The sequence below is a fragment of the Alligator mississippiensis genome, chromosome 6, assembly GCF_030867095.1.
Source record: "Alligator mississippiensis isolate rAllMis1 chromosome 6, rAllMis1, whole genome shotgun sequence".
Lineage (NCBI taxonomy): Eukaryota > Metazoa > Chordata > Crocodylia > Alligatoridae > Alligator > Alligator mississippiensis.
The window spans coordinates 50,814,926-50,841,652 of record NC_081829.1 but is presented as its reverse complement, the minus strand read 5'-3'; the positions used below and the strand labels follow the sequence as shown (position 1 = coordinate 50,841,652).

The following is a 26,727-nucleotide window of genomic DNA, read 5'->3' as shown; positions in this document are numbered from 1 at the left end:
CCACATGGTTCATGACATCAGAAGGACAACCCAGGCAGACCCTCAAAGCCCAACCCCTCATGCTGCAAGATCTGCCCTAGATCACATGGTGCTGTTATGACCTATCAGGTCCCTGACCACTCTAACCCCCATGCCAGGGGAACAGGCGTGGCCTATGGGGTGGTAGGGTGGTGATGTGACCCCTCTAACAACCCGCCCCAACACACCCAACCAATTGGCAGGGGTTTCAGAGGCCTCAGACCTCCCAAGAACGATGCTGAACCAATTGGAATGAGTACAGTGGGGGGTGGGGTTTAGGCAGCAAACCCACCAAGTCTATCTGCTTTCCCAAATGATCCCTCTGTTTGTCTGAGACCGTGCTAAGGCAAGCAAGGGCAGATATGGATTCCTTCACAATGCCTGTAGGCCCACTCACTACAACCCCAAGACAGCCTTATAGAAAGCGTTACTGTAGAAATAGTTTTGAGGAGGAGACCCGGCTTCTTGCCCAAAGACTCTTTGAGATGCCTGACCCTGTTGGGGAAAAGCCTGTGAACAGGCGATTGGAGGAGACCCAGGACCTCGAAGCAGATGTTGAGACTTTGGAAGATGGTATCTTTGTGCCTGAGCCTGCGTGCGAAGTAGAGGTCACCGCAGAGGAGAGACCGGTAAGAGACTTGGAGCATGATTGTGGGGGCCTTTGGGTTGTGAGGGTAGTGGTGCGGGTTCACTTCATGGTATGTGTATGTTTGGAAGTAGCTAAGGACTGATTGAACAGCAGCTAACTAACTTAGTCCTTTATTTGAATTGCTTTGCAGCTAGATGAAGCCTTTTTAATGACACCAGAAAACCTACTCACCAGTACACCAGAAGGAAGTGTATGCTTCTGCAGAGAACAAAGACCTGATGAGGCTGAAGAGTTAAGAAGTCAGCTCGGCATTGAATCTACACAAGCTCTTACATCACGTGAACGTAAAGTTTTCATGAAGTCTCTTGTTTGCGTTTCTTTTTATGGCATAATGAAATACTGCTTGAGGCAGAGACTTTTTGACCTATGCTGGGGGTGCACATTTGACTTAGGGGGTCAAGAAGCCCACGAATGTTAGATTGGTTAGATGAAGACATAAATAAAATAATTCAGGATCTTTGCCAGGAATATGTCTTGATAGCATTTTCAATGCTGTTATAATCATAGGGTTTGCCAGGAACAGTCTCAGAATTACTGAGAAGCACTTAATTCAGGTTAGACAGCTTCTAAACACTGTGTATTCTGCAGAAGATCCTAAGGCTGCCCTTCATGATTTGATCACTGAGGAAGATGAAACACTCATACCCCATATTGAATGCTTAATTGGTGCTAGATATTATAAAACCCTGCTTAAGAGAAGGGATTAGCAAAACGAGTTTAAAATGGGTTTGGGGCGTACCTCTGTTGCTGTTCTGGGTGGGAGACTGGGGAATGTGAGGCTGTAAAACACAACAACAGTTTTCTACATCTAATGTATTTTAGCATTTGCTTTAGTGTCTTGGATATCTAATCACATACATATAGGGTTTTTAGTAAAGATAAAACAATGAGACTTAATGGTCAATAGAAATGATAAAAATCCTTCTTAGGAGAAGGGGTAACAAAATAAACTAGTAAAACATTGTAAAAGTTTTAATGGAAATAAAGACTGAATTATAAACATATTCTCACAGCTTTTGTATGGTATGGGTGGGGTGGTGTGGGGTCTTGTGTTATAAAGGTGAAACAGACCTCAAAAAAAAAAAAGATGACCATAAGTTATCTCTTACCAAAATGCCTGCTGTAAAGATAAGGCCGACAAGTCATAATGGTCACTGGGTATGATAAGAAACACTTCTTAGAAGAAGGTCTAACAAAATAAACTAATAAAATATTATAAAAGTTTTTAAGGGAAATAAAGACTGAATTTAAAAATATATATTCTCACAGATTGTATATGGTATAGGGGTGACGGGGGTGTGTATTATAAAGATAAAAAAGAGTCCTGGGGTGTCCAGATTGCCACATTTTTTAAGACTAAAGGGGGTGGGGTTGTCTTTTAGTGCTGACTATTTTAATACAGTTATATATTACTTTATACATACACTATTTACCAGCCGACAATGCATAGTGGTCACTGGATAGGATAAGAAACACTTCTTAGAAGAAGGTCTAACAAAATAAACTAATAAAATATTATAAACGTTTTTAATGGAAATAAAGACTGAATTTAAAAATATATATTCTCACAGATTGTGTATGGTATAAGGGTGACGGGGGTGTGTATTATAAAGATAAAAAAGAGTCTCCCATCTCAAGCTTCACCTCTGTTTACTGTTTGCTTCATTAGCATGGAATTGCCTATGCATTTCATTTATTTACATGTCTTTTTGCTATGAGCGCATGTCTAAGACCTTGACTTCTCTTCTTCAGTCAATGGGTGGACTTTGACCAAAACCTGGAAGCTTCTGGAGGCTTCTTCAGCAATCGCCATTCACCTTTTTCCATATGTTTATCTTGGATTCTGTTACCAGTTACATGATGTTTTTCACAGTCTAGTCTGTTTTTTTCAGATAAGATACAGGGGGGGTCTGTATCTTATCTCGTTCCTTGCTATAGCTGGCTCACAGCACACAGACTCACACAGATTCACTTGCTGCTTTTTCATCAGAAAATGGTTGACACAATTAAAATGGTTACCTAGCATAAGCAAATGACTGGCAATAAGCATTCATAAGCAAAATCTCGTTGCCCAAGCATCTTGCAATATATATTTTAATATATCATTCTGCCTTGTGGTTAGCAGCTCTGCTAGGCCACAGGCCATGCCTTGTATTCAGCTGCAAATCCAGTGCTCTCTAACATCCAAATATTGTCACCCTAACACTCACCACCACCGGCTTCATATCCAGTCACTCACCACCTGCCCTCCACCCCCCACCCGCCAGGTTCTTTGGCCACTAGCCACACACACACACCATTGCAACCAGCGGCAGCTTCTGTGCATCAGGGGGCTCCACAACTATATTTTGCAGGGGGCCCCAAAAAATCATGGGCCAGCCCTGCACTGACTTCACCAAAACCACTGACTGTGCATAGTTATATATGTTAGTCTTGCAGCATTATGGTCTAAGCAAGCACTTCACAATCTTTGATGGTGAGAGGATGCTGCCACCCATATTTTACAGAGGAGCTAGATTTGTAAGTTTCTTTTTGGGGAGTGGGAAGGCTTAAACTGTGTTTAAATTAATGTTCCTGGAAAAAAACCTTTCAGCAACTTAAAGTTTCTTTTTATATCACTGCAAATTAAATTCACTTATTTTTGTTGATTGGTGCAAATGAAAACTGTATAGCTAGATTTCATCCCACAGAAGAGCATTACACGCTAGGAACTATCAAACAAGAGTGTTTACCTTAACTCTGTAATCCAAAAAAGCAAACTTGAGCTGTGTGATTAAAAAATGTGAAATAGAAAATATGCCCTTTAAATACCAAATTCTAATTGCAGTGATGTTGTGGTAAAAATATAGCATAATCTATACATCCTGCTTTTTGTAATTGTTTTTGCACTCAGCAGACATCCTGCTTTTGTAATCGCTTCCACACTTAACACTAAGGCACGTAGGCTACTAATTGATTTGCGAGTTGCACTAAATTCTGAAGACAGGACAAAGAACAGTTGCAATATATAACTCTTTATGAGAGATAAGCGGAAGATGGACAGGGAAAAATGCTGATGTAAAGAAATTAAGCCCCTCTCAGTCATCCTTTGGTCAGGGTGTAGGGACTGCCCCAGGGAAGGGATCTAAGATGTAAACAAGACATGTATGTAAACCATCATAGAACATGTAACTGCTAGATATACGATGCAAGACATAATGCTTAGGCTGCCAATAATCAGGCAACACGTAGAAATCTATTGTTTATGTTAGCTATAAAAAGAAACCTCCAGACACTGTTCAAAGTCGACTCTGATTTGAGCGACTCAGCTCCCTTGTCGATCTGTTTGCAAACAATAAACTTGACATGGACCCAGCCTGAGTGTGTGTGACTCTCTCCTAGAGGTAAAATTGGACAAGCCTCCAGGGGCACGAAACTAGCCGTTTGTGCAACAATGTGAATATGTAAATCTAATTATGTACATTTATGGATTAGGTATTTCATTAAATTTACCTTGATGTAAATTGCACAATCAATTCGTTTATTAAGACTAAGCATCATTTTCCATTCTGGTATTTGTTAATAATAACTGGCAAAATAACAGAGTCTCACCACTGCTTTATGCATTTCAATGACAGCTTTACAGCACAGCTAAATTAAAAATTCTTATGCTCAGCTCTAGAACATTCGTGATATTGTACTGATGCCTTATATGACAAACAAAAAGAGTATAATTTTTTTAGCCAATATATAATATTTATTATGCTCTAAAATTGAAAAAAAAATCCAATTAGCTGAGATTTACAATGATTTGCAGTATTGCCCTTTTAGAAGGACCCACACATTTTAACTCTTAACAGTCTAACATTTGGCTGAGGCTATGGTCACTAGTTTGGCATTAATTGACAAGGTCACCATAGCTATCGAGAGTTACCATGGTTCAGTCAAATATATCCGAGGGTAACATTCCTAGATCCTGGAGTACTGAAAAAACAAAGACACACACCTCGCTTCAGTGTTTCATACTAACTACCTTCAGTCAAGTGGAGTCTTCAGCAGCAATCTGGCTTTTGCAATTCCCATTCTGAGTTGCCTAACTAACCCTATTCAATAATAATTTTGTTTTCAAATTCTGAATTCTTGGTTTTATGAAAAACCAGACAAAAATAATTGAAACATTTTGCCATGAGAAGTGATATTTCATCAAAATGACTTTATTGTAAAACTTCAGCCAGCCCTGAAAAGTAAGCTAAAATATGTGTCACATGTGGCCCGATCCATCGTTGTTGCACATTGGCACAGTTGTCCATAGATATGAAATTATGCTGCATTAGCTTCATAGAGCTTAAGTCTGGAAGGAAATATTAGGCGATTGGATGTGACCTTCTGCATATCACAGCCATTAAAAATTTCCCAGAGTAATATCCATGTAAAGTCCAATAACTTGTGCCATGACCCCTCCTTAAAGACATCCAGTTTTAATTTGATAACATAAAGAGGTAAAGAATCTAACTTGCTGTTTATTCCAGTGCTTCATCGTTTTCACTGTTAACAATGTATACCCAATTTCTAATTTTAATGTATCTAGAGTTCAGCTTATAGCCATTGATCCTTGTTTTGCCTTTTCCCACTTAATCAAAGTGCTCTTTAGCTGGCATTTTCTCCTGTCAAGGTACTTATACATTGTAATCAAATCTGCTTTCAGGCTTCTTTTTGATAAACTAAATAGATTAAGCACTTAACTGTCTCCCTGGAAGGAATTTTGCCCAGTATTCAAGTAATTTCTGCAGTTCTGAGACCTCTCTCTTCCCCCCCACCCCATTTCCTATTTAAAATACCAGAACTACATTCTGTACAGATCTTCCCAGATGAAGATCTGGCTCTGAAGTGTTATTTTCAAAATTCTGAGGATGGTGAATTTTTAATAAATGAATTTTCATTTTTAAAGAGTAATGTGCCACAATGCGATGCAAAGCATTCACAATGTCAGTTTTGCCAAACAGGTAAGGAACATGTTTAATTGCTTTGTATTGCAGAAGTAACACAGGCAACCAAACAGGTGGATCTGGCATATGAATTAACTGTAAATACACCCGTGCCAAGAAGGATATTAAGACGTGGGTCCTTATTTGAAGTTTATCCAAAATTGTCCATACTCCTTTAGCCTGAAAACTGAAAAGGAAACCTACTGGTCTTCTACAGGAGAAACAGAGCAATCTCTCTAATTGTAATTATTACTTGGGTTTCAAGCGACACAGGAAATCAAGAAATTCACAAGCATGTAAAATATATATAGTTTTGCAAAGTTTCATGACTTAGCCCCGAGTCTCCTTATATTTCCTTATTTGTTAATATCTCACCTGCTAGAATCAAGAGATTACATGAAAATCTCAGTAGAGTATTTGTTTAAAAATTAATTTTAATTGTCAAGGAAAGCTTGAAACACAGCCTAAAAAGTCTCAGAAATCAAAGGGAGAATAAAATGAAGCCAATATTTATCATTCTTTGAAAATCTAATAAATTATCAAACTAATCCCAAAGTAGGAATTGTTTTGGCTCCTGGCTTCTAGTTATTTTGTGATGGGATAATATTATATATAGTAAAATTGACAAAACTCTTCTGAATCTCATATGAGACTCAAGTTTCTTTCTTGTACTGCTACCAAATGATATTAATAATAAATATAAATGGAGGAAAAAAAGCTTATATTTGGTTTGTTTCAAGTTTTGGTTTAAAAAACCCTTCATGTTAATCCTAATTTAATCCTACCCCTTTTGCCCCTCTCTAAATCAGGGCAACCCCTCTAGAAGTTAAACAGAGAAATTATTAAATTTCAGCTTCTGTCTTCTCCTGAACAATACATTGGTAATAATGAAAGTTGAAGATTTTAATATCACTGAATGAATTATTGGTCATATTTCTTTCATCCACGCACCCTACTTTGAATCAAAAGACTTTAATATGGTTCTAAAGTCATTCCCATAAGCAATTGATCTTTCACAGTAAAACTGAATTTTATATGGAAACGCTCATTTTTCCACTGTGTTATTTAATACTTGATCTGAACACACAGGGAAAACAAGTTCTATTATTGATTGTCATTCAAGTTGCATCTGATCAACAAACACTGAACATCATTCCCAGTACAAGAACAAACACCCACAAGGAAAACACAAAACAAAACTTGGTAATATTTGTACCATGGAATTCCTGTTCCAACTGTTTCTTCAAGGGGAAAGATTTGAAGAACCACCCAGGGGGCAGGAGACAAGGATTAGAAACGACATTCTACTAAGGATGTAGCACAGGGTTCCATCTGCAAGGATCCTGATGCCGTAGTTCAAGTGTGCTCAACCTTCAGCCCATGGGAAAGATTCAGCCCTCAAAGCCATGTAATCAGGCCCTCAGGGCTTCCAATAGGTCCAGAAATTTGGTGGTGGGGGAGAATTGGCAATTTATCATCGTCGGCAATCTTTTGCAGTCAAGCATGATTGTTCTCCAGGATTGTCTTATCTATAGGTCTAAAAATGGCTGACAAGACCAATCTAGGATCAACAGGTTCCATTGCAACTTGGGCACGTGTTTCCATGAAAGGTGGATGGCTCTGGATTCCTGATTCAGTCTTCAAAACACACTGTTTATGCTGCTCCCACCTTTCTATCTCCTGTTGTCATTGTGAGGTTTCAAAGTACTGAGATCTTTGCAGTAGACTCTTCCTCCATGTGGGTGGTCCTTGGTGATGGCCTCCCACGAGTTGATGTTGCATTTTTTTTTCTTCAAGTTGGCCTTGAGGATGTCCTTGAAGCTGTTTCTCTGCCCTCCTCTTGAGCACATGCCTTGACTGAGCTAGGGGTCTGGAGTCAGATGTCTGAATGATGTGGCCAGCGTAGAGAAGCTGATGCTGAATCATCACTGCATTGATGCTTCTGGTGTTTGCTTGTGAGAGAATGTTAATGTTGGTGCATGTATCTTCACAGTGTATTCAGAGGATCTTCCATAGGCAGCACTGATGTTATTTCTCCAGTGACTTCAGACGTCTCCTGTACATTGTCCATGTCTCAGCTCAATATAGAAAGGTGGAGCTCATGACTGCTTGATAAACTATGAGCTTGGTTTCAAATCTGTTATGATCTTTGAACACCCATTTCCTCAGGTGTCAAAACTGCACTTGCACATTTGAGGTGATGTCGTATTTCTTTGTTGATGTCAGCCTTCTGTGAAAGATGGCTTCAACATTCTCAGGAATCTCACTGTAAATCTGAATTACCAGAGCCGAGATCTGCTCATTAAGAGCTTATTGATGGAGGACCTTAGTCTTCTGAATGTTAAGTGTCAGTCCTATTGTCTTGTATGCCTCAGTAAAGATGTCAATAATTACCTGAAGGTCTGCTTCCAAGTAAGTACACACTACAGCATCACCAGCATACTGGAGCTCAATGATTGAGGTTGTGGTGGTCTTGGTTTTGGCTTGGAGTTAGCCAAGATTAAACAGTTTACCATCCATTCAGGAGTTTAGCTCAACTCCATAGTAAGGATTATTGAGAAGGGTTGGAGTGATGATGCAGCCTTGCTTAACTCCCATTTTAATAGATCCATTACTGGGGACCACCTCTCACATACTGTCATAGAGCAGGCAAAGAATGGTAACAAATTTTGGTGGGCATTTGTACCCCAGAAAGATCCTCCATACCGTTTCTCAGTTGATAGAGTCAAAGGCTTTTGTGAGGTCAAAGGCAGCCATGTAGAGACATTTATGTAATTCCTGGAATTTTTCCTGCAGCTGGCAAGCAGTGAAGATCATGTCATTTGTATCTTTTGATGCCCTAAACCTGCACTGAGATTCTCACAATGATATTTCTTGTGGTGGGATGCAAGGCTATCCCTCCATTTCCTGTGGTCCCTCAGTAATTTCCAGTCAGACCCATCTCCTTTCTTGAAGATTGTCATGATCATGGTATCCCTGAGGTCATCTTGAATTTCCTCATTATCAAGATGAGGGCATGAAGCTGTGATGTAAGTTCCTCTCCCCCTTGGTTGAAGATTTCAGCAGGAATCCCAACCAATCCAGGTGCCTTGTCATTCTTCATCTGCTTCATGACATTCCTTACCTCATCAAGGGTTGGAGAGATTCTGAGATCATCTCTGACTGGATGTTGTGGGATGGAATTGAGAACCCACTCATCACTAACAGAGTCTCAATTGAGAAGGTCTTCAAAATGGTCCTTCCAGCAGATATTGATGGCTCCCCTTTCCTTGGTCAGGTCTCCCCCATCCTTAGGTCACAAGGGAGTTGGTCCCTGCATGCTTGGACCATAACTGGCTTTCATGGCACTAAAAAGCCATGAATATTGTGGATGTCAGTGACATGTCGAATCTCCTTTGCCTTGTCTTCCCACCATCTATTCTTATGTTAAGTATCCTCCTTTGGACCTTTGCCTTGGTTGGTTGGCGATTCAATTTCTTTTGAATAGACTTGATGTCTCTCTACCAAATACAAAAGGCCTTGCACTTGTGATTGTTCAACTCTTGGATCTCCCAGTCATTTTAATCAAATCAGTTTTGATGTTTCCTGGTAGTAAATCCAAGTGTCTCTTCACAGGTGCCAATGATAGTAGACATGAAGGCACCCCAAGAGCTGCCGATATTCTCCCATTGTTGATTGGAATTTGCCAGTTTTTCATTGAGGCACTGGTGGAAGAGGTCTCACTTTATTGGGTCCATAAGTTTTTTCATGATGACCTTCCATTGGCATTGCCTCTGCTGTAGATGTTGTTTGGGAGCCAGTTTGAGTGACATAACCAAGCTGATGATTTGGTGATGAGTCCAGCAATTACCTGCTCCAAGCATAGCTCAGGTGATGCAGACATCTTTGTATTCCTGGGTATGAACAATGATACAATCAATCAAGTGCCAATGGTTATATCACAGTGTGACAGTTGAAATTATGTCTGTGTAATAAAGGTGCTGGCTGAAGGCTCTATGAAGATTATACCAAGTGTTTTTCTGTATTTGTTTAAATATTAAGCTATATGTTGTTGCTAAAAGCCTAATTAAAGTTTAAGATGTAGTGAGGCCTCATATAAAGTAAAGCTTAATAAATTTAACAAAGTCTTAAAGTAGTAAGTCCCTGTGGCATAGTTAAAATTACCTTATCAAAGGAATGCAAGGCTTGTACTGCTATTGGTCAGTTTAAGGACAGTTGAAGTAAAAGGAATCCGAGTGGTTGTATGTTATCAGAACCATTCAGAAGCTTTAAATTGGCTGAAATATCTGGAAACCATTCAGAAGGAAGATACCGCTTTGTGAAAAGGATTAGTTAGTTGTTGCCTGGACTAGTGGGCCCGTGGACCTCGAGGAGCCCAAGGACTGCATTCCAGGGTCCTTCCCAGGACCCCTCGGACAGCGCTGTTTGGGGATGCCTGACTTTGCTGAATTTTGTGGAAAGAGAAGCTTACTGTGTATTAGGCATCAGAGGGGACTGCTGATAAGTTGCCGACGTGAATTGTTTTTGTCTGTCATTGTTTGTTTTGTTACTACGCGTAGTTGTGGTTTTGTTAAGTCAATAAAACCTCTCTTACCTTTCTACCCCTGACCATACTCTCAATCCTGAACCCTTCACAGGTGGCTGGGACACACGGGTGTTGCCAGAATGTCTTGTACCTGTTTTTTTTGATGGAACAGGGTGTTGGCGATGGTGAGTCCGTGCATTTGGTCAAGAGGAGGAAACTTTGAAACTGACTTTTCTCACTCTTTCCTTGCTGATGGTTTAATTCCAGAAGTTCAAGTCTCTTCTGACTATGACATTGAAATTGCTGAGCAGAATGTATTTGTCTCCCTCTGGAACATCAGAGAGGACTTGGTCAAGGTTGGCATAAAATCCCTCCTTGGTTTCATCAGCAGAATCAAGAAGCGAGACATACACATTTATGAGAGTGACATAGTGGCTCTGTGACAATTTTAGATGGAGAGTCATGAGGTGTTCATTAAATCTGATAGGGAACTCATTGAGATGGTTTATGAGTTCATTCTTAATGCAAATCCAACTCTATGAAGTCATAAACCAGAAGGAGAATCTTTCCAGAAGAGGTTATAGCCACCTTGTTCTTTGAACTTCCCATCTCCCACTAGCCGGGTCATGCTCAGTGCAGCAATGCCAATGTATTGTCACCTGAGTTCTCAGGCCACAATTGCAGTGTGGTGCTTTGGGCATTCACTATTAAGATTGTCCATCAGGATCCTCATGTTCCAGGTCCCAAAAATGATTGTGTGTCTTTGTTGATGTTGACCGCTGAACCCCTTGGATGCAATAATCCAGTCAAGAAATGTGTGGGTAGGCAGACTATGTTTAGGGAACCTTTTCTGGCACCTTCTCTATGTGGAGTGAGCAGAGAGAATCCTAAAAAGGACTTCTTGGTCCCAATTACAGCTGCTGAATCACACTCCTGCTAATCCAAGTGCTAGATCTTGTAAATGCCACCTTCAGGCCAGTTCATGACTAGGAGCTTCCAGCCCTCACAATCCTGCTCCCATCAGCACATCAGCTTCCACACAGCTCATGACAGAACAGGACTATCATCCAATGGCAAGGAGGCCAAGACAACTGGAGATCTCATTCCATTGCAGCGTTCATCTACAGTCACTGAAATGCTAACATATTCTTCCACCTGCTCATCTGTTAAGGATTTGTAGATCCATGGCTGGGGGCTAGACAGGCTTATTATAGTGTGACCTATACTCACCATGTCACAGCACCATCAGAGAATATGTGACTTTTCAGGAGGGAGAGTATTACCATCTTCTGTCCTCACCACATCCTGGTAGTACTGCTGCTAGTTGGCCCATGACTACATATTCTCAGAGTTACCCAGGCTTATTTCACAGCTAACCTTACCTAAAGGTCATTCCACTATCCACCACCTGTGGATGCACTGGGAAGCAGCACAGCTCTGCTACCAGATTGGCAATTAACACTGCCACTGCTCCCCCACTACCAAATTTCCAAGTTCCATCCAAATGGATCAGCTCTAGCCAGGCTGGCCCTCGAGCAGAGGATTAGGCCCCATTCTCACATAGCTGGATTGAGCTAGGGCTGGATACAGCCATGAAAGAAGAGCCCGATGGGCACCAAACACAGACACACAGAAAAAGGCAAGACCAGGTGCCCAGTGCAACTGTGTGAGAATGGCTCAGTTGGCATCCAGCCCCACGTGGCTGCATCAGGTGATGTGTGCCAGCTCAGACTGTAGCAGAAAGCCCCCTTTTCCTCTTGCCTGCATTTGCTCTCCCCTCTTTGGATATGTTTCTCTTTTTCTACATTTTCTTCCTTCCTCTCTCTTTCACTTTAAGATAAGGAATTGTATTTTAAAATGTGTATCTCCCCTTGTAGTTTGGTATTTTTATCTATTTGTGTGCCATGGCATTTGTAGCTTATATTTTATACTCCTCACCTTTCAACTAAATGTGTTTTAGTAAGTTATTCATTGTAACATTGTTAACAAAGGCAGGAATCAAACTGCCCTTCACAGTATCAGGCTGGCCCCTGAAAGAGTGAGTGAATCAGTGATTGAATGTGTAACATGATTGAATGTGTAACACAGTAGCAGGCAGCAATTAACACCTGGAAGCTGCAGATCAACCAACGGAAGAACTCAATAGAAGACAATGTAACAACCGGGAAATCTCTATACCTCACTGATCAAGGGCTAGAAGCCCTGGCCTGACTTAATCAACACTAGAGACCAACTTTTGGGCTGAATATCTCCAGATCGGCCACTCCCAGAGCCCTATTCTAAATTCATCAACGGACTTCTAAACCTGCACGTACATGCGGACGACCCCTGGGGCTGACAGATGCTGTCCAGTAGCCACCGGGGGGGGGGGGGGAAGTCCCATGAGGGTCAATGACCCCTGGATTGGGCAAACCAGAAAGTTGGGGAGTCACCAAAGTCTGCCAAGGACAGATAAAAGGCAGTGAAAAGTGACCCTCAGTGGCGCCCTCTTGATCTCCAACTCGACCAGACCTGTCCAGCTAGAAGGACCAGCCGGCGACCCCCTTCTGGAAGATAACATCACACTGAAAGAAGCCTCAACGACAGACTCCAGCACTTGTAGGATAGGTATACCTGACTCTGTAGCCTGCTACTGTGTGTGTGTATATGTGTGTGCATGTGCGTGTGTGGACCAGCCCCAAGGTTTATGATTACAGTGTTTCAATCCGCCTAATAAACTAGAATTTTAAGGATCCCAAGTTGGACATTTGTAGCCAACATTATTTGGTGGAGAACGCGGGCATTATTCTAGGATTATTAGCGGATTGGTAATTGGGGAGACTGTGTCTCCAGATAGAACCCACGTCCACGGAGGTGGGTGGGCAATAGTCACCCAAGGGGCTGGATTAGGATTAAGACTCACCCAAGGGGGTGGGCAGACTCAAGGAGGGGTCTGGATTTAGTTGTCACCCAAGGGGGTGAGCATATCTCAAGGAAGGGATTTGGTTATATAACTGCAGGGGCAGAGTTGGTTAGGAGCGTGAGGACTCAAGGAAACTGAGAGGCTTGAGGCATGTTGAGGAAAATGTCTTTGTTTAGGAAAAAAGCCCCTAAGGTTGGAGCAGGAGGCCAAGAAGATAAGTGGGTATGGAGGGAGGAAATTCCCCCTCTCCATAGGGAGATTCTGAAGGGTGGACCCAGCCCATGGAGGGAGGATGTGTGCACCCCAGGCTTTTCCATAGGGGACATTGAATCTCAATTGGAAAGATTTTGCCTTTGTGAAAAACCCTCGGTTCAAAGGCAACACAGTGCCTTGGTCTGGCTGCTGTGGCATGCTGTAAAAACAGCAGTTGAGGAAAAAGCTCAGCGAGCCTCTGAAATTGAGGAAAAGGAGGAGCTAATCCAAATTCTAAAAGATAGATGTATTCAATTGGAAACCAGTAATCAGACTCTAAAGGGGTTGTCTCAAAATCTGGAAAATGAAAATGAGCAATTGAGAAAAATAAATCAAGACAATGCCCAAAAATTGGAATTATTGGACCAAGAAAAGGCTAGCCGAGAAGCCTTGCAAAAATTGGTAAAAATAATGGCTAAAGACCAAGCTGAGTAGGGAGCCAAGGTCAACCATGGCCCCTATCTAAATACCATTAACCGTTTAAAAAAGGAACTCCAGGAGCGCAGCCTGCAAGTAGCAGCTGTCATCCGGGGAGACCAAGCCAGGGATCCAGACATCCCCTTCAATCCAGGAGAGATTTGGGGTGGGGAGATATGGGGAGATCCAGAGGATGCAGGGGAGCCCTCTCCTGAAGACCCTAAGTCTGATCAGGAAAGGACCCTGGTGCCTGAGGTGAGCGCAATCAGGCGGACCTCAGTCACTCGGGATGCTCAGGGAAAACCCACAGAAACCACACAGGTAACAGTCCCCCTCAGTGGAGCTGATCTAGCAGCCCTGGGCAAAACCCTGGTATCTGCTAACATTAGGAATTTGGGACAGTGGTTGCAGAAATCCCTGAATGTAGTGGAGTGTGAAACTCTGAGTGTCCGGGAATGGCACCGCTTACTAAGGGCTTGTGCCACCCCAGAGATTCAGGCAGCTATGAATCAGGAGGACAGCTTTGGGGGAGACAATATTCTCCGGAGCATAGTGGGTTTGGGGATCAGTTTGGGAAGAAAGACATTTAAGGGACAGTTTGGGGCTAGCCACCAGACACCTGGGGAATCTGTTAGAGACTATGTGATCCGGTGTGTTATGCTGGGATTGCTGTCAGGGACGGTTCTGCCCCTAGACAAGGAGAACAAAAGGACTTCAGACATAAGAAGTATAGATTACCCTCCTGGGTTTTGGAAGGAGGTACAGGAGGGGATGCATCAGCCCATAATTGGACTGATGGGGCTGCTCTGAGAGACTGGGAGATATGTGCTGGGAGAAGTCCTAGCCTGGACTCAGGATGCAGAGAGGTTAATTGGACGTCAAGGGGGGGCGATTGCAGCCACCCAGTTCAAAGAAAAGCTTAATGACACACCAGATTATATGGTTACCTACTCTAATGAAAGTGCATACCCCAAAACTGATAGGGGGGTTGGGGGTCCAAGTTATTGCCCCAGCCCACACTGGGTTAACCCCAGGGTATCAAAGGAAAGAGAGGGGGGAAATGGGATTCGGTCAGCAGTTTGGAAGTTTTTTTGCAGCATGGGGAACCAAAAGGGAGATGGCATGGAAAGCCTCTAGCCGAGCTGCTTATCAGAATGGCAGAGCTGACTAGGGAGGGAGCAGCACCTCCCCTTTCTAACAGGGTAGCAGCCTCAGCCCCAGTCTCCGAGGAGCACTGATGGAGCCCCCATAATGGGACCCCTGAGCAAAGCCCTGGCTCATGGGAGAAATTGGGGACCCTCATTTGGGATCCAGGAGGGAGACCCCAAATACCTGTTACAGTGGGAACTCAAGGGTATACCAGTGCACTCCTGAACACCAGAGCTGCATTAAATGTATATAGGAGGAAATGGGACCTAAATCAGGAAAATGGGTACATATGTCCCAAGAAACTGTTTAAGGGGGCAAAATAGATCTAACCCTGAATCTAGCCTTGTTAATAGGATTCTTTGTGTCATGAGGAGAGCATCCCAGTAACCCAGCTTGAAGAAAAGGAAAAAAGAGCCACCAACCACCTAACCCTCGAGGAACAATCTCTTAACCCTGCCGGCCACCCTTCTTGGCTAGCAGGAAGGAACGGCTGAGCCGTTGGAAAATACGCATCGGACGGGCTGATCAGTGCCCACCTCGATGTTGAGGCAGGAAAAGGCCAGAGAAGTCTTTGACTTGTGACGGCCACCCTCCTGTAGGTAACTGCTCCACTTTTTCACTATAAAAGAAAAGTACCCCCCCCAAAAAAAAAAAAAAAAAAAAAATGGAAAATGCTGTGTGCACTGCCACTGCACATGTCAGCATTGCACTTTTTAAATATGAATAATCAGCCGCTGCAAGGAGTTTTCCTTGGCAGGTTTGTGTGTGTTTGTTTTCTTTTGCAGAAACCACAGTATAGTCAAAGGTGACTGACAAACCATGAGGCCTCACTACTATCAGCAGCATCTTCCTCATCACAGCCATGGCAAAAATTGTCTTGTCTGTTTGTGTTGTCTTGTTATATGTTTTGTGTTTGTTTGTCTGGTTTGTTTTAAGTTGTCAGTTTCAATAGATATGATATCATAAAGATATAATAAGGGTAATTGGTAATACCTCATCTAAAAATTGGACCTGTCTGTGGATCCCAGACCAGAACACTTCCGTCCGGTTGGACTGGAAGGTTGTTCTGATATTTGAAATAAGGGCAGCAATTCTCAAAAGGTTTTATATTCCACTTGGTTAGCAAAAGGATATTTATTAAGGGTCATGTGTACTTTGTTGGGTTTTTTTTTTTGGTTTTGGTTTTTCTCTGTACTTCTCTTAGGGATTTAAATGCTATTTAGAATATCAGTATAATAAGATGTGTGTAAAAAAAAACAAACAAACAACAAAACACTGCATTCAAAGTCATATTTTAATAAGCAAAGAGACAACTATACCATTGTAACTGTTCAAATCAACCTCGTTATGTTATTTTCTCTCTCCCACCCCCCAAGGCTTTTCTCTGTCAATATCTTTTAACTGCCTAAGTTTCGTTTTAACTTCAAACCAGCTGAAGATGACACACCTCCTGTCTATATAGCTGAACAATGGTGTTCAAACAGTATAGTGACATCACCCTTGTGTAAGGCCGATGTCAAGGGGGGGAATAATGTAGCAGAAAGCCCCTTTTTCCTCTTGCCTGCATTTGCTCTCCCCTCTTTGGATATGTTTCTCTTTTTCTACCTTTTCTTCCTTCCTCTCTCTTTCACTTTAAGATAAGGAATTGTATTTTAAAATGTGTATGTGTGCATTTTGTATCTCCCCTTGTAGTTTGGTATTTTTATCTATTTGTGTGCCATGGCATTTGTAGCTTATATTTTATACTCCTCACCTTTCAACTAAATGTGTTTTAGTAAGTTATTTATTGTAACATTGTTAACAAAGGCAGGAATCAAACTGCCCTTCACAGTATCAGGCTGGCCCCTGAAAGAGCGAGTGAATCAGTGATTGAATGTGTAACATGATTGAATGTGTAACACAGTAGCAGGCAGCAATTAACACCTGGAAGCTGCAGATCAACCAACGGAAGAACTCAATAGAAGACAATGTAACAACCAGGAAATCTCTATACCTCACTGATCAAGGGCTAGAAGCCCTGGCCTGACTTAATCAACACTAGAGACCAACTTTTGGGCTGAATATCTCCAGATCGGCCACTCCCAGAGCCCTATTCTAAATTCATCAACGGACTCCTAAACCTGCACGTACATGCGGACGACCCCTGGGGCTGACAGATGCTGTCCAGTAGCCACCGGGGGGGGGGGGGGGGGGGGGGAAGTCCCATGAGGGTCAATGACCCCTGGATTGGGCAAACCAGAAAGTTGGGGAGTCACCAAAGTCTGCCAAGGACAGATAAAAGGCAGTGAAAAGTGACCCTCAGTGGCGCCCTCTTGATCTCCAACTCGACCAGACCTGTCCAGCCAGAAGGACCAGCCGGCGACCCCCTTCTGGAAGATAACACCACACTGAAAGAACCCTCAACGACAGATTCCAGAGCTTGTAGGATAGGTATACCTGACTCTGTAGCCTGCTACTGCGTGTGTGCACCAGCCCCAAGGTTTATGATTACAGTGTTTCAATCTGCCTAATAAACTAGAATTTTAAGGATCCCAAGTTGGACATTTGTAGCCAACATGGCCACTTGCACATTCAGCCTGGTATCATGGCTCTTGCACTATCTTTGGCTCTACTCAAAACATGAGCTTTACCCCTCAATGTATTAGCAGTTATGTATCAAACAGTATAAGATACAGAGTAGCTTTATGCTCAAAATCAATACCTCAGTAAAAGGACAATGCCAGGTAGAGCACACCGTCTAACCTCACATCCAATCATCCAAATACATAGAAGTATTAGAATAGGAGAGTTAAACATGTAATGAAGGATTCCATCCCTTTAGCATGTTTTATAACCCCTGCACCTATTCTTCTATGCAGGATTCAAGACTCTTTGTCAACAAAGAGAAGGACCATTATGTAGGATATAAGCTCCACTCTTTTCCAGAAGTCAAAAAAATAGTTCTCTAAGGTACTAGGGGAAAGATCCCAGCAGACAAAAAGAATAAAGGAGTGCAGCACTCTGTATAATATTAACAGAAACTGGCGTGGGAGTTAACTTTTCTCCTCATCTATCACAACTTCTTTGGACTACAGAGTAGATACATTATTGCAATGGGAAGCTTATGAAAACATGATTCCCATGTCACCCATGTCAGCAAGGAGGAGGACATTATTTGAGGCTTAAAGGGATGGAGATTCGTGTCCTTGACGTCTTGAGATCCCTGGGAACAGAACTGAATTTCCAAGTGAATCCTCACGTTACCTGGAACGACTGAGCTAAGGCACTAGGAGGGAAAAAGCATTCACTCTCTCTAAGTTTTAAAAGTAGTTTTACCCTCCCATGCATTTTTTCTGGTAGGAAAGAAGAATGTGATCCCACTCATGTTCTTTTCTTGTACTTCTCTTATCTCAGCAGCTAGGAAATAAAAATAACTGGAAATTACAGATATCAGTCCAGAAGTAAGAAATCATTTAGACTTGGCCAAAAAGCCAGGCTATCAGTATGTCTGAAATAGTATGCCAGAGTTCAAAAGTTAATACATGAAGAGAGAGAAAAAACATAATTTAACTCATATTCTACCAGTAGTTTTAATTGTAATGTTGGGCTAAATTCTGCTCTTATTTATAGACAAGATCAGACCTTCAGGTGGTATATACTGCAGTAGCTCCACTAAAGTCATTAACTTTACCAGGAGCTGTATGCATGTATATAAGGGCAAAAGTTGGCCAGTGAGATCAGTCTCTATGCATTTAAAAATTTGCAGTTGTTTGTGGAAGGGTTATTTTATTGTTCACACTGCAGCTGTACTCTCAAGGAAAATATTCTGTTCAGATCCATATGAAGCACCTAGACTCTAGAATCTAATGTTCTGTTCTCCCACTCTGTAGGGATCAGCTCTACTGTCCTTCTTTCCTTCCTGAGCCAAAACTCCAATAGACATCAAAACCATTGTTAGTCTTGGTAAGCATGGCAGAAACAGCCCATGGGAAAAGCCAAAAATCAGAATCTAGGGGTGCAAAAAACATTCACCACACCCAGTCTAAGTGTAGGCCACTTTCTTTAAGCTGCCTACACCTAGACTGGAAGCAGCACATCCAGGAGTTTGCTCTTGTTGTGGGCAACGTATGCAGCAATTCACAGCTCCCAGGAGCTGTACAGGGAGCCCGATTTACGTGACTCAGGGGAAGGGGAGGGGGTGTGCAGGCCTAGGGGGCTAAAACTCTCTCAGCCAAGTTTATGGGTGGGAATAGCATAGCCCCTGGGCTGGAGTGAGCAGCTGGGCTTTCCCAGCCCAGGGCTGCATTCCAAATGCATATGGTCTCCCAAAGGCATTCAGGAGATTGGGCTAATCCTTTCTTAGATTGGAATAACCTGAATTCAATCTAAGTCTGTGCATTTACTCAAGTGAATGAACTTAAATCAGATGCATCATTTTTTTAGGCAGTTTAAGTACTCTAACTCTGGTTAAGTCAATCTAAATGTAACAACTGAATGTACCCTACATGTGCCAACCTCCCTGAGAATTTGACCTGTTGCATACAGTTATCCATTAATCAATATGCTTACCTGAAGTGAGGATGAATCAGTCAGAAAGAAAAAAAAAAAATAAAAAAAAATGAATATTTACCTTTATGCTTTTGGGTGGAGACAGGGAAATTTAAATAGGATCCTCTCAGTATAATGCATTTTAAGCTGCAATCTACCTCTAAACAGAGATAATACGGATAAAGTCAAAGAGCCTGTTGGCCAGGGACTAGGGTTTAATCACAGCATTTTCCTATCGACAGCTGTGGGTCAGGCATCTTAACCCAGCTCAATAAGAATGAGAAGCTTTGGAATTGTCTCCCTGACCTTCATTCTAGTGCACATCCACCACATTGACATACCTGTAATTTAAGTTTCTACCCAAATTGATTATGATATTCTCACTTCACTGCCCTTGAATGCAACTGAATTAAGATACCAGGGTAATTAATTGGCCACCATATTAACAGTGATTCCAATTCTGCAGAGCAACCATCAGACTAATTTTCATGTGAAAGACCCACTGCCAGAAGATTTCATTGTCATTAAGGATCAGTTAAATATTAATTAACAGACATTTAAACTTTACTAGGACATGCTTAGGGGAAAGAAAAATAACTGACTTTCTAAATATCACACTTCTTTTAGAAGTGGTCCTGTCCACCTCCATTCTTTATTATTTATAGTTTTACTGTATATTTCATTTAAAACACATGTTCATAGCTACATAATTTGAGACACACAAATAATCTATTTTCTATATTTCATTAAAAATCAAATTAGATAGGATCAATTTCTAACTACATTAAAACATCAGCAACAGCAAAAATGTAAATGAAGACACTTACTGCCTTTAAAAGAACCATGCAAAGATTGTTAATAGTCAAAAAAAAAAAAAAAAAAAAAAAAATCACTGACATTCCAAAAGAAATAGTCATTTCCAAGTACCCTTTCCAAAAGTGAAAACATAATGGGAAATTTAAGGTTGCTATTCCTTGCTTCATGCTACTGTATCTCCTCATTTAAAAAAAAAAAACAAAACACCAATACAGGCTATTAATCATTTCACCCAATGTCCAGAGACTGTGAATGCTTTAAAAGGTGAACTGAAACAGTTTCTGAAGGAAAAAAAAACAAAAAAAAAAAACAACCTAGAGAAGAAAAAAATCGCTATATAAACACACTGTAATTAAGAGACACATTCAAACTGATGTTTAAATTACAGACTCTCTCTCTCCCTTGCTTTACAGATCACAACCCTCCTCATTCAGTTGAAACATCTCACCATGTACAAAGATGATTATTCCACTACCCCTGCTGACCAGCTTTGGAGCAGAGTAAAGGTAAATCAGGTTTTGTTCAAAAACATATCAAATCTTTCTAGAGTGTGTGTTTTTTGTTATGTTTTGTTTTTTTGCCTTTATATATGGCAAATAAAAGAGAACTATGGAATACTGAATAAAAGACAATTTTCATTTTTTCCTAGGCAGACTCCCCACTCCAGCACTTCACATTGGACATATGATTTTTTTAGCAGCATAATGCATGTTGCTTCACAGCACAGTGGAAGTGTGGCAATAGTAAATCAGCAATTTCACAAAACTTTGGGGAGATAATTCTGTTTTGAAATATATCTAAGTGCTGCTAACTGTATTTACGTGGCAAGCCTGAGCCAGATTCTATTCTGTACTCTCTATATTCTTACATTGGGATTTTGCCCATAATACCCGAATAAAACCTCAGTCCACTGACTTCTAAGGTACTGCACCATTTTGCCCTGCCTGACGATCTGGCTCTATTTTTGTAATGCTTTTAGTTTTTTCTTGACTTAACAAAAGAGCAGAGTGCTTGCTGCCACCTCCTGGTTGTAATGGTGCCTATCCCACCTATCCGTTTGTCTGTCTTCCTGCCTCACCTACACAACAAGTGTAACAGCTAACCCACACAATCTAGGCTGAGCTGACATTTTCATTCAAAATTCTGCACAGCCAATTAAGATAACAGAGAAGACAAACAATGTCACAAAGCTGGTTCAGGATGTGGACTAATAGAGAGCTGGTAACATTCAAGTGAATTCTTTAATAAAGTTTTTATTATTGAAATGTATTGAAATAATGTTGCTTCTCTCTGTTAGTATGTGCCCAGATTGACAAGAAGGTAACTTCAGGATAAAGTGTATTTCTAGATACCTAGCATTTGTAATTTTCAGTGCAGAACATACCAATACTACTGGGAAAAAAGCTAATGCTACCAAAAAGGCTATTTGTCTTTTCATACAGACATCATGACCCCATCACTGTAGTACCTTTAATTTAATAATACCTTTATTTCTAGTGTAATGCAGTCAAATTAAAGTGTTCACATTTTAAACAATTATTGATTTGTCTGATTTATGAATAAAAAGAAAACTAAGTAGCCAAGATATTATTTAGCCTTTCTTGAGTTTGGGTTTTATTTGAAAATCATTTTTTTCAAACACAGACAAAGCCTGCCCCCTAGAGTATTGTCTTTCCTTGTGGAGAGAAAAGATCAAGCTAAACTCATTCATACTCAGGATCTAGCAAAGCAATGTGAATTTTTGGTGCTGCTTTGGTTCCTTGCTTAAATTAATTGCAAGTGACAGATTTTTCAGTTACAAGTATTTGAATCCCTAAGCTTTAAAAGTTTGAAAGTTCAAGGTTAAAGAGTGAAGAATTCTCAGCTACATGAAAAGAAAAGATACAGGCAACATTTATAACATGTATTCAAATGTGATGTTTTAGTATTCTTGGAGTCCCCAACAAATGGAAAGAAAAAAAAAAAAAGGTCTTTCTGAGGCAGATCAAAAGTCCCATCCTCACTGCTGGTATCATCTCTTCAATAGCAAACTGTACCAAATGTTTCAAAAGAAGACATAGCTTCCATATATGCAACAGTATTAGGTGCTTTCAGCTTAATACCTTTGGCATGCAATACCAAAGAAAAACACTTGTCACAATCTATGCACATGTTATGATTATAAGGTTTTTTTTTTTTTTTAACTGACTACATGCTACTGCAGAGATAAACCCTTTCTGGAGCTTCCTGGTACACAGAAGTATTATGTATGTGTATCATTACATATTTTACAGCCAAAGGCATAACAATCGGGGTTGGCGTTCTAAGTGAACCTTGCAAGGAGTGGTGGGGTTGGGAGGGAAGAGCTAGAGGGACATGGGTTCTGAGACTGTGGGAGTCTTCCCTACACTGGGAACTCAAAAGCAGGCTCTGGCTGCTGCTGCTGCTGCTGCCGCTGCCACTGCCCCTCTTAAGTTGGCACCTGAGGCTGGTGCCTTGTTTACCATCCCCTAGTTATGCTACTGCTTGCAGCAGTATATTATGTTGTCTCTTTTGCAAGGAGGCAGGTCTAGTACAGCATAAGGGGAGGGAAGAATAAAGTTTCTACCTTTTCAATACCCCTTCCTGAGTATTGCTATTGCACAACCAAGCAGCAGCTCCTGGAGAGTGCAAGATTTGCAGTTATGATCTGAAAAGAAATGCTTTAAACCCTTCCTCACTTGCAGACCCACACATGGATGAGACACAATCAGACAGACTAATCAACAGCATCTTATAGTTACACAGGTAGAAATCCTTATTGGATGAGCATCTGCAGTTCCACTTAACTACCATTCCAGGTTTCCTGATAGTATTTTTTTAATCCCTTAAAAACAAAAAGATAGGATAAGAAAGGATCTCAGATTTTTTAAGTAGTTTAGACCAGGAGTAGACAGTGTTTTTTGGCTGGAGCGCTGAAAAAAAACATAATGTCTACCTTGGAAGGTGCTGGAGTGCTGGCGTGCCAGAAAAACAAAATGAGGGTGGGGGGCAGGTACATGGCAGGATGCACTACATATTAGTATATTTAATAATCATAAATGTTGCTTTTGTTGTTGTGTATTTCTTTTTTGTTGAGCATGTTGCAACGCGAGAGAGAGAAAAAAGAGAGACAAATAAGGGGAAGAGGGGAGATAGAGAGAAAGAGAAAGAAAAAGGAGACCTAAGAGAAAACCAGATATGCGCGCGCACACACACACACACACACACACACACACACACACACACACACACACACACACACGTGCACAAACACAGAGAACCAGAACACACCCAGAACAGACACATTCACGCACATATCCAGAATCAGACATGTGTGCACACAGATGCACAGAACCAAGCAGAGGTAGACAAACACACAGAACAAGATGTGTGGACAAATGGAGCCAGGCCACTGGACAAAGTCTGACCCAACAATGCCCTGGTTCTTCCAGAGCTCCTGTGCTTCCCTGGGGAGCCAGCCCCTGGGCTGCAGCACAGCTGGCTGAGGCCCTGGCCCGGAGCCTGTCCATCAGCCCAACCACCCACCCACCCTGCACAGCTAAGCCTGCAAAAAGTGCAGTATTCCTGGCAAGGGGCAGCACCAACCTCATCCTGGTTGGGGGCTGGGCTGGGGCTAGGCTTGGAGCAGGTGGAAGTCAGATGGGCTCAGCTGCAAGCCCTGATGCAAGCAGCCTGGGCTCCATGGTTGGCAGCAGCTACTAGAGCCTGGGCCAGCTGCAGCCAGGAGGCTGAAAACAGCTGCTCCAGGCTCCAGCATCAGCTCCATACCAGCGGGTGCACACACGCCTTGGAGCAGACAGTGGGGGATAGGGCCTGAGGCAGCACAGCCCACCCATTGGCTGCTTTGAGGTGCACGTGCAGTTGCCGCCAGCATGGAACTGATGCTGGAGTTGTGGAGCCTGGCACAGCTGTTTGCAGCCTACCCATCGCTTGCTGCAGCTGCCCAGAGCCCAGACTGGCTACAGACAGCAGCTCCAGAGCCCAGTCATCAGCTCTGTGCGGGCAGTGGGGGAGAGGCTGGGGTTGCACTGCCTTAGGCCCCTCCCCCACCATCTTTTCTGAGGTGTGTGCGCACCTGCCGGTAGGGAGCTAATGCCAGAGTCTGGAGCCGATGTTTGCAGCCTCCTGGCTGCAACTGGCCCAGGCTCTGGGTATCTGCTGCCAACCACAGAGCCTGGTCTGTTTGCAGCAGGGCTTGCAGCCATTTAGCCGCTTGCTGGAAGCAGCCCAGGTGGCTGGCAGCAGCTGCCTAAAGCCCAGACTGGTGGTAGCATGCCAAGCAAAATGACCTCACATGCCGTGCTCACCACATGTGCCAGGGGTTGCTGACCCCTGGTTTGTACCACAGGTTGGCTGCTCTTGGTCTATGTGCCACAAAGTAGCCACAGGCAACCTGGGTGTGTGGCATGCAGCAGATCAGGGAGGGGACAGGCTGCACAGCAGCAGATAGGGCAAAGAGCCAGGACAGGGAGCAGAAAGCAGAGCAAAGGATAGGGCAGGGGGAAGGGGATTGCAGTGGCACCCAGGGATATTGTGGGGTTAATTTGTTGCATGCCTGCCAAAATTTTGGCTCCAATGGATTTAAACAAGTTGCTGGAAGAAATCTGCCTTTAACTTTGACTAAGAACTGTGTCACTGGTGCAGCACACACTGATCCAACCCTGCACCTCTGTAGACCATTAGATCGTGATTTATGCTATTTGTAGTGGCACTGGAATGGATTTAAGGAATGCTGCAAGAGACAAGGGTTCACGTGTGGATTGTCAGTTTGAGTTACAGATATCCTCCTCGCTGGTCCACTCACTAAAGGGGGTTAAATAATACAGTGTAAATTAGAACAGCCGAGGGGCTTGCAGAAAGGGGCAGAGAGACTGGAGAGGTTCCCAGACATTTTAACAGTAAATGCCATAAAATATCAGGAGGTAAAAGCTACCAAAAATAGGTATCAACAATGAAAACTGAAATTATATAATGTGACAGGGGGCCTACTCAGGGCCGAGCTCTTCGTGGCCCGCCTGCCTGTCTCTGTGCAACCGCCCGCCTATCTCGCCCGCCACGCCTTTGATGATAATTGATTCAATCCAATGTCAGTTAAGCAGGAGGCTACCCATTATAATGCCCTGATGCCAGGGGGCGCTCTGCAGCTCCGACCTCCCCCAATACTATAGCCCAAGCCTTGCAGATGGCATCATGGTGTTCACATCATCACCAGCCCCACACTGGGCCCCAGAATCATCCACATAGGACCCCTCTATGATCCTCTCCTATCAGGCGGCCACTCCGCCGTCATCCGGGCTACCTAGCCCCCCCGAAGCCATGTTCCCCTCTCGGGTGTGGTCTCCCCGGGACCTTCGGCCACTTGCCCTGGCCCACCTCCAGGCCAGTCGGGACCCCAGGCCCTCGGCTCTTGGGCATTCCTCGCGGTGGGCCCCTGGCCCTTCTGACTCCCCTAGTCCTGGCCCCAGCTTGGGCCAGTCAAGGGTACTCTCCCCTTTGGGCTGGGTCTCTAGCCGCTCGCTCGTATCCTCGGGCCTCACCGTGCCACTACTCCCTTTCTCCTAGGGGCAACCGCAGCACCACGCCCTGTACTCAATCACACTCTCAGGGTCCGCCCTCTCTAGGCCCCTCACAACACTGGCCCTCTGGGCCACCCAACAAACACAAGGGTAACCCACCCAGTGGTGGTGGGAGCTAGGGGTTAAGGCACCCCAACCCACCTTTCACCGGGGTGATAACTGGCCTGGCATTTCCTGGGGACTCCCGCGCCACTGAGAACCCCACCAGGCCACCCAGTCCCAGCAGGGTGCAGTTTCAGGTCATGCCCAGGAGCCTCCTTACCAACCCCTTGCAGCTCCCTTTTACTTCCAGTTTGTTCTCAGCAGCCCTTCAGCCAAGCAATGTTGCTGCCTGGCCTCCTACAGGCAACTGCCCTGCTTATATAGGCAGCCCTTGCCTCTAAAATGGCTGCCTTAATCAGGCACCTGGAGGCTGCCAGCTCCAGGCCCTTAAAGTGGCAGACACACCCTGTGCTCTGCCACGTATAAGGATTGTAGCAGTGAGCTGATGGCAAGAAGGAGCAGTGCTTTGGGGGTTGGTTACAGCCATTCTGCCTTAATCTCTTGAGAAAAATGTCGATGTCCTTTGAGCTCAATGTTTCCAGTGACCTGTCTCAAAGTAGAAAGGATGTTTGTGTTGCTAAGGTAGTGTGGGAAGATGGAAGATGGGCTCTCCTGGGCAAAAGGAAATAGATTTTATAGCAGTGCAGAATAATGAACTAAATAGGGAATTTTAGTGGTGTATTTGGTATCATTACACTTGCCCATCTTATATAGCAAAAACAGAGCTCTTGAATCCATACTGACACTTGCAAGGATCCATCCTCATACTTAGAAGTTATTTAACCCACCACAGAAATATGTGCGTCTTTCTTGTGCAATGCAAAAGCTATTTAACAATGCATGGGCACATTGCACCAACAAATGAGGAA

The 26,727-nt window shown here is 43.0% G+C and overlaps 1 long non-coding RNA gene across 1 annotated transcript in view; it reads right to left on the bottom strand.

The window, feature by feature from the left end:
- LOC132251259 (uncharacterized) overlaps nt 1–26,157 on the bottom strand; it is a 45,438-nt gene extending 19,281 nt beyond the window's left edge. The window contains exon 1 of the long non-coding RNA XR_009463215.1: nt 26,079–26,157. This is a non-coding gene — a long non-coding RNA (uncharacterized LOC132251259). The remainder of the gene's footprint in view (nt 1–26,078) is intronic.
- Nucleotides 26,158–26,727: the final 570 nt, after the last annotated feature.